The sequence below is a fragment of the Dipteris shenzhenensis genome, chromosome 5 (assembly GCF_047967505.1).
Source record: "Dipteris shenzhenensis isolate YYH24624 ecotype China chromosome 5, Dip_SZ_1.0, whole genome shotgun sequence".
Taxonomy (NCBI): domain Eukaryota; kingdom Viridiplantae; phylum Streptophyta; class Polypodiopsida; order Gleicheniales; family Dipteridaceae; genus Dipteris; species Dipteris shenzhenensis.
Window position 1 is genome coordinate 41,325,754 of NC_141600.1, and position 8,449 is coordinate 41,334,202.

At 42.7% G+C, this 8,449-nt stretch overlaps 1 pseudogene; it reads left to right on the forward strand.

Annotated features, from left to right (window-relative positions):
* Positions 1-5,909: 5,909 nt before the first annotated feature.
* LOC147902034 (uncharacterized) lies at positions 5,910-8,028 on the forward strand (annotated as a pseudogene).
* Positions 8,029-8,449: the final 421 nt, after the last annotated feature.

The following is an 8,449-nucleotide window of genomic DNA, read 5'->3' on the forward strand; positions in this document are numbered from 1 at the left end:
TTATGGAAAGCCTGGACACAAGGAGAATACATGCTATAAAAAGCAGAATGACATAATGCTGATGGGTCTGTTAGCAGGTACAAGGCAAGATTGGTTGCCAAAGGTTTTGCACAGACATATGGAATTGACTATGAGGAAACTTTCAGCCCAGTTGCAAGGATGGCAACCGTGAGAGCAGTAATTGCTATGGCTGCTACAAAGGGATGGTCTTTGCATCAGATGGATGTGAAAAATGCCTTCTTGCATGGTGATTTGCAGGAAGAGGTTTATATGATGCAGCCAGAAGGTTATGAGGATAATTCACACCCCGATTTTGTATGCAGGTTGCGCAAAGCCTTGTATGGCTTAAAACAGGCGCCGAGGGCATGGTCAGACAAGATAGGGCAATATCTTGTCACTATTGGATTTCAGATTTCCAATTCAGATTTTTCACTTTATGTGAAAAGGACAAACAGAGGGATTGTGCTTATAGTCATCTATGTTGATGACTTGATTATTACAGGTGATAGTGATGCAGACATTAATGAAGTGAAGCCGCTGTTGAAGCAGAAATTTGAGATGAAGGATTTGGGAGAGCTGCGTTACTTCTTGGGCATTGAGGTTATTAGATCCCCGAGTGGGATATGGCTATTGCAAAGGCAATACGGTTTGGACATGCTGTCCAAATATGGGATGATAGGCTGTAAGCCTATCTCTGTTCCATTGGAGCAGAATGTGAAGCTCAATGCAGAGACAGGTGAGCTTCTTGAAGATATTACTATGTACAGGCGCACAGTAGGTAGCTTGATTTACATGACTATAACCAGACCAGATTTGAGCTATGCTGTGGGGCTGGTGAGTCAGTTTATGCAGGCACCGAGGAAGCCACATTTGGATGCGGCTAGGCGCATACTGCGGTATGTGAAGTCCACATTGCATTATGGACTATTTTATGAAGCTGGGTGTGCATTACAGGTACATGGATACACAAATGCTGACTGGGCTGGTAGTGTCTCAGACAGGAGATCTACTAGTGGTTTTATGTTTTCCCTTGGGAGTGGTGCCATCAGTTGGAGCAGCAAGAAGCAGCCAACAGTTGCCTTGTCGAGCACAGAGGCTGAGTACAGGGGTGCAGCAATGGCTGCATGTGAGGTAGCTTGGTTACGGAAGCTACTTGCAGATATGGGACAGACAATTCATGCAGCAGTTGTCATTCATTGTGACAACATTAGCAGCATCATGCTTGCTAATAACCCAGTTTATCATGCTAGAACGAAGCACATTGAGGTGCATTATCACTTTGTGAGAGAGAAGGTTCTAGCTGGTGAGATTGATCTTGTCTATGTCAGCACTGAGGAGCAGGTGGCTGATATTTTTACGAAGGCATTGGGTACCGAGAAGCTTCGCAGATTTAGGAGCTTGCTTGGTGTACGTGAGATGGATTTGAGCTTGAGGGGGAGTGTTGAGATATCAAGCTCTACCCCCGATATATCTCCTGGATGAGTATCATTTATGTCACCGCCTATGTTAGTTGTACTCGTGGTGTAGTTAGACTACCACGTATGTTTTTGGTTTGGGTTCACATATGAACCACGTATTCTAGGATTTGACATATAGGGTATTTCCCTCTTCTATTGTATTATTGTTGTTGTGTGCAAAAGTGAAGAAAGGCTTCACCCTCCAACCTTGTGTCCTCTCTCTTTTGTGTGTTGTGAAGAAAGCTGAACTTGAGTCTCCTATCTCTCTCCCTTATTCTTTACAGTTAGAGCCCGACATCTCCTGATGTCACCTAAAGAGAGAGGGCCTTGCTTATGGATATGAATGAACCTGACATGACAACTTCGTAAAGTAAGGATTATGAAGTAATGGAAGGATCCTCATGCAATACTATGTGTGTACAATAATGTGTGCATGGAATTTGGAAAAACCTTTCTTTCAAATCAAATGAAGGTATCACAGCTTAGATTGGGAGGAGATGAGGAGAAATAAAAAAGAAAAATGAAGAGAATTCCCATCGACCCAATGCCCTATCAACAAATAAAGAGATCAAGAGACTTTTTTTCACCTGCATTCCACTGAACAGTTGCAGGGCTGCCTTGCCATACCCATTCTGAGCACAACCAGCAATTATGTCACTCTAGGAGACCACATTCCACTGTGACATCTCTGTCAACACTGCCCTTGCATCATTTAGGTTCACGCACTTGCAATACATATGGATGAGGGCATTCCCCACAATAACATCTGACTCCCATCCATTACCAGCAACAATAGCATGGGTCACATGACCCTCTTCTAGGGATGTCATACAAGCACAAGCGTCCACAATGCAAATGAAGATGATCTTGTCTGGCATGAGACCTTCAACCTGCATTTGGCCAAATAGTTGCAGAGATTCTTTGCCATGCCCTTTATGGGCACACACAGCAATCATGGCAGTCTAGAAGATCACATCTCGCTGTAGCAACTCTGCAACAAACAGCACCCTCGCATCCTCTATGCTCCTACATTTGCAAAAAATATTGATGCCAACAAGAGTGCATGGATTACTCTACCCTCTTCTAAGGCTCCCAGACTAATTAATGCATACATCCACAATGCAGATGAAGGTGATCATGTCTAGTGCAATACCTTTAGCCTGCATTTGACCAAACAGTTGTATCTTTGCCATGCCCTTTCTGGATGCATGCAGCTATCATTGCACTATAGGGGATACAATTCTGGTGTAGCATTTCAGCAAGAACTACCCTTGCATCATGTAAGCTCCCATAGTTCCCATACATATTGACGAGGGCTGTCCCAAGGACAAAATCTAATCATTTTTGGATAATGACCAAGGTAATTAAGGGCTTGTAGTCTGGTCTCCACACCTCTATCAAAGCATATTCAGGGCATATCCTCCTCTTGCAAAACTTAATCAAACTATCACACCCTGATAACGTCTCTAAACTTCATGACCCTATCTGGCCTACTCCTTATTTTTCACAAAATTCGTGCTATAGTTCCTGTACTATCTCCCTCAAGTCTAGAATTATCTCCACCCTTTCCTTAAGGCAGTTTCTAGCCAGCCTAATGTTGCCATACAGAGCATGTTCAGACATCATTGCACCCCATGCCCTTGCATCATCAAGGCTTTTACACTTGCCATACATGTTGATGACATCATTTTTTATAACATCTGACTCCCCTCTGTTGCAGCAACAGTAGCATGGATCACTCAATCCTCTGCTAGGGCAGTCATGATGGCTCACAAATCCATAAGGTAAAGAGTAGCAATGCCTCCTTGCCAACATGCAGCAATCAGGAGATCACATCTCACTGTAGCAACTATGCAACAAACACTGCCTTCACATCCACTATGCTCTTGAATTTACCATACATATTGATGAGAGCATACCCCACAACAATATCCAACTCCCATCTGTTGCCAACAACAGTAGCATGGATTATTCTACCCTCTTCTAAGGCTCCCATGCATTGGAATATGAGTCTATTTGGCTTCATGCCACTATGTTGCATTTTCTTAAAAAGTTCAAGAGCAAGAACAACATGCCCATGTTCAGCACATCCTGCAATCAAAGCACCCCATGACACTATATCCCGATAGGTCAGTACATAAAATTCTCTGTGCGTTTGAACAATTGCAAGGCTATCTTGCCATATTCATTTTGAGCACAACTAGCAATCAACGCACTCAGGAGAAGTTGCTGAGAGAATTCATCTCTTGTCTGAGTGCAAGGCCCATTTGAAAATTCTTGAAGCAAACCTGTCTGAGTGCAATCAATTTTCTTATATTCTTTGGAGTAAATCCCCAAATAGATCACGCGATAGTGCAATCTCTGACATCTATGAAACCAAAAAAAGGGGGGGGCTCTGCAGCCCCCTAGAGTCTGCACTAGCACAGACTCGGGGGGCTCTGCAGCCCCCTAGAGTCTGCACTAGCACAGACTCTGGGGGTCTGCTGAGCCTCCCCCTTTTTTTCATATGAGTTGCTGAGAGAATTCAGAGAGAATTCATTTCTTTTCTGAGTGCAAGGCCCATTTGAAAATTCTTGAAGCAAACCTGTCTGAGTGCAATTAATTTTCTTATATTCTTTCGAGTAAATCCCCAAATAGATCACGCGATAGTGCAATCTCTGGCATCTATGAAACCAAAAGAAGGGGGGGGCTCAGCAGCCCCCCCTTTTTTTTCATACGAGTTGCTGAGAGAATCCAGAGAGAATTTATCTCTTGTCTGAGTGTAAGGCCCATTCAAAAATTCTTGAAGCAAACCTGTCTGAGTGCAATCAATTTTTGTACTCACCTAGGAATTTTTGAATGCAATCAATTTTCAAAGAGTGTATATGAAACAAAAAATTAGGGGGGCTAGCATCTCCCTAGAGTCTGTGCTAGCAAAGACTCTACGGATTGGACTAAAATGGATTGCAAACCTATTGTGCTGAGTGCAAGAAATGCCCAGAAATCACGATTAACGCAGGTTTGTTTGTGCTGTCCTTATTTCTCTCCTTCCTTTGCACTCTCCTGACCTTCGCAGTAGCCCAATTGAAAATAATATAATGCATATGGCATTGCATATCGATTCACCTCAGAAAAATTCACTTGAACAAAGCTTTACCTTTCATATAAGTTGCTTTGGCAGTCGTGTGAGTTTTTAAAAGAGCCGAGGAAGCTTTGTGGCATGGCTAAGGGAGTGAGATGAGAGGAAAGGGGAGCTATGTGAGTGGTGAGTGCTAAGGAGGAGGAGGTGGAAAGGTGGAAGGAGGGAGGAGAGAGCCGAGAGAGGGGGCAAAGGAGGGAGGAGAGAGGGAGGAGAGAGCCAAGAGAGGGATTGCCGAGAGAGGAAAGGGGAGTTGTGTGAGTGTAAAGGAGGAGGAGGGGAAAAGGTGGAAGGAGGGAGGAGAGAGCCGAGAGAGGGGGCGAAGGTCCTCTCACTGGTTGTCTGGGAGACCAACATGCTGCGATGCTCGGCCAACAGAGCAAGAAAGGGCAAGGAAAGAGCACCTACGGAACAGGGTGCTTCATCCTACTCAACACAGGGGAGAAAATCGTTGCATGAAATCATGACCTGCTGATGACAATATTGTTCAAGCTAGAGAGGGAGGAGAGAGCCGAGAGATGGGGCAAAGGATAAGGTGACCACAAAAACCACAAAAAGCCGAGAGAGGGGTGAAGGATAAGGTGACTAACTAGTGTCAGATTGTGGCAGCAAGGCATAATTGGCATCAATCTTCTCTACCCGATTAATCATCCCTATAATAGCATGTTGCTTTTAAGGCTTAATATTGTGGCATCCTGGCATAATCCAAGTTTCTGAAAGAATCTCGGCCGCCACCTTTCTCACCATCATTCTAGCTCAATGGGTTGTAATGACAGTCACATGGCTACTTCTGATTGTGGTGTCAGGGCATAATCTACATTGGAATTAGCTCAAACGGCCCTCAAACACTACCTGTTTCACAATCCTCTACCCATTTTCAACATTTGCACTCTGCTTTCTCGTGACCACATACCTCGCATCCTGATACTACTCTCTTGTCATTTTCTCCTCTTCATTCTCTCCCACCATTACTTTCTAAGTCTCTTTGGTTGCCTTCTAGCTTTGCATCACATTGCATTTCTGTCTTTCATCCCTTCTTATTTTCATGATCCGTGTTGGGTTATCATCCCTCTGCTCTCAATGCCATGTTGGATTACCATCCCTCTGCTCTCAAGATTGTCTATATTCTCTGAGCTCTTCTAATAATGAGTTTCACTGAAGCAAGGCTTAACATATATCTATCTTTGGTACCTTTTGTTGTGTCATCCAAAATGGCTACAGAAGAGGCTTCTATTGAATGGCTTATTGAAGGAGCAAATCTATCACACTCTATCCCGCTCAAGGATGGATGAAGGATTGTTAGTGCACATTTCCTTCAAAGCCTTCTTACCCATATGCACGAGCTCATCTGCCTTAAGGCAGTCATTGAAGGTGAAGCAACAATGAAGGTAAAGGTTTTGTCTGAGTGGGATATTGATGGTCAAGAGCATTACATACTGGATGCCTCCTTAACAAAAAGGTATGCTCTCATCCACAATACAATCATGGCAGCAAGTACTATTAGTGATCTTGAAGAGCCTGGTTCATCGTGTTGTGTTGCTAGTAGAGTTTACTCCGAAGAGTTTGGCAAAGAAGGAAATAAAACCTCTCAACCATCTCCTTATGTGGATCTTGAAGAGTTAAGTCCCATTGAGAAGCCTGGTATGTACCACAATTCTTATAAGTTAAGGACTGCTGATGTTGACATTGAGATGATGCAGACTTCACACATTGACCTTGAAGGCTCAAATGAGGACCAGTCAAAAGATGAATGTTAGATTAGCAAAACTATCATACCTTGGATCATGGAGAACAAGCAAGCCAATATACTCAAAATGCGGATTGCAAATATAAAGCAAACGTAGCAAGTCACTGAATTACCAAGGGTATACAATGGAAGTATGCTATTGGATTTCCTCCAACTTTTGGAAACATCAATGGCATGAATGGCATGGAGCAAACATTTGATGGCCACATATGGACCAAACCATCAAACATAAACATGGCTATCTCATGTACGGTAAGGCTTAGCTACTATGTTGGCTCATTAGAATGCCATAGGATTACTTGCCCTTATTTTGCAAACAATAAGAAGTTTAACACATCCTTCTTTAGAGGCTACCTACAAAAGAAGATTGCTCTTGGACTCTTGACTAAAGAGGAGAGGAACAAGATTGTTTGTCACTATTGTCATAAGCCTGCTTATTGCATCGATACTTGTAATTGCATGGTATATTATGTAATGCCATTTGATGAAACAATGACTAGAATGATGGTCCATGTTGGTGAACATCAGCACCCCGTGTAGCCAGGAACATCTAAGGCAATGATAAAGAAAACAAAGAAGCTTGTTGCAGATGTTTTGAAGGTGGATAAAAATGCTGGACCATGCAAAGCTCAAATGAGTGTTGCCAAAGAGCTCTTGAATTCATCCTTGATGAGAGGAGACAATAATGAAGGGGCAAGTGTGGGAGATATAGAGTTGACCAACTTTCTTGAGCAATTGGTACCACTAGTTGAGAATCAATGGTATGTTTGTTTGTAGCTAAGTGATTTTTAGTTTACTTAAATTTAGAATGGCATAGGGACCTTCTAAATAGTTGACTTGTGATGTTACAGGTTCAAATAGATTGTTGTACAAGAGAAGAAGGCAAGGTTACTTGTTGGGGAAGGCTATGGCGGCCTTCTTTTACTAAAGAAAAGGTCGATGTATTCATTCTTCCATGGAAGTCATTTTCCAGGGCAAGGCTTGCTAGATGAAAAATGTTTTGTAGTTAAAATGTCAACCAATGGTCCAGCATCTGGTGTGGATCTTGTCAATCACATGAGAAGAGGAGGAAATGGTGATTTGAGGAGTTCATGGGTACAATTTGATCACACCCATCGAGTGATTGGGTGGAGCACAATGGCATGTCATGTTTATGATCCTAGGTATAACTTCCCTCCATCCTTATGTATCCATGTTGCTATCATCAAGAGAGTTGTGGTATAATATTTAATAATGCTGGATTTGTCTACCAGTGTGCAGGAATTAATGACCATCGCCACATGTGAGATGAAAGATGAAAATGCTGAAAGCCAAATCCTATTTTGGGAGATGTTAAATGCCACAGTGAAACAATGTGGGTATCCCCCTGTTGATTTTCATGGCATGGTTTCATGTTTGATGAAGCTGGAGTGAATTGGATAGCTGTGAGAACTATTTTCAATGGGGGTCCAAACAATATAATTGTTGGGAAAGAGCACTCATGTCTCTTCCATTGGGAACAAAGCTTGCATAAGCACACAAGGAAATTCGTCAAAGAGGACATGAGGAATGAGCATATCACCATGTGTGAGAATTGGAGATTATGTAAGACAAAGCAAGAAGCTACCAACCAAGCAAAGCTCATTCGGAAGTGGTGGCATGCAAGACATGTCCGTGAGGCTGACATTCCTTCAATGGACATATGGTTTAGTTGGTGGGATGTGTAGATTGCCCATTGGGGGAATCTCATGAGCGTAATATGTATTTTGTAGCTAAATGTAGTAAGCTAAATAAATGTAATAAGCCAATTCTAATTACCTCCTTTTTTACCATAGGTAACAAAGAGTTCCTTGGAGGAGGCACACACTCCAAGGTCAAATCTAGTTGAAAGCATGCATGGTAGTTGGCTAGCAGGAGAAGGGTTTAAGACAAAGATACAATTATATGATTGTTGCATCTCGGACATGGCAAATGCCCTATTACAAAGTGCCAAACAATATGCATATATGATTGGCAGGCATGTTGGGGATGGTCCTAACTTGGAAGCCTTGATGCAAAGAGTGGCCTCAAGGAGTACACCTTCACCATCACAAGTTGCACAAATGGTGCATGAAACAGTTGCAGGGACACCAATGTATGAAGAACTAA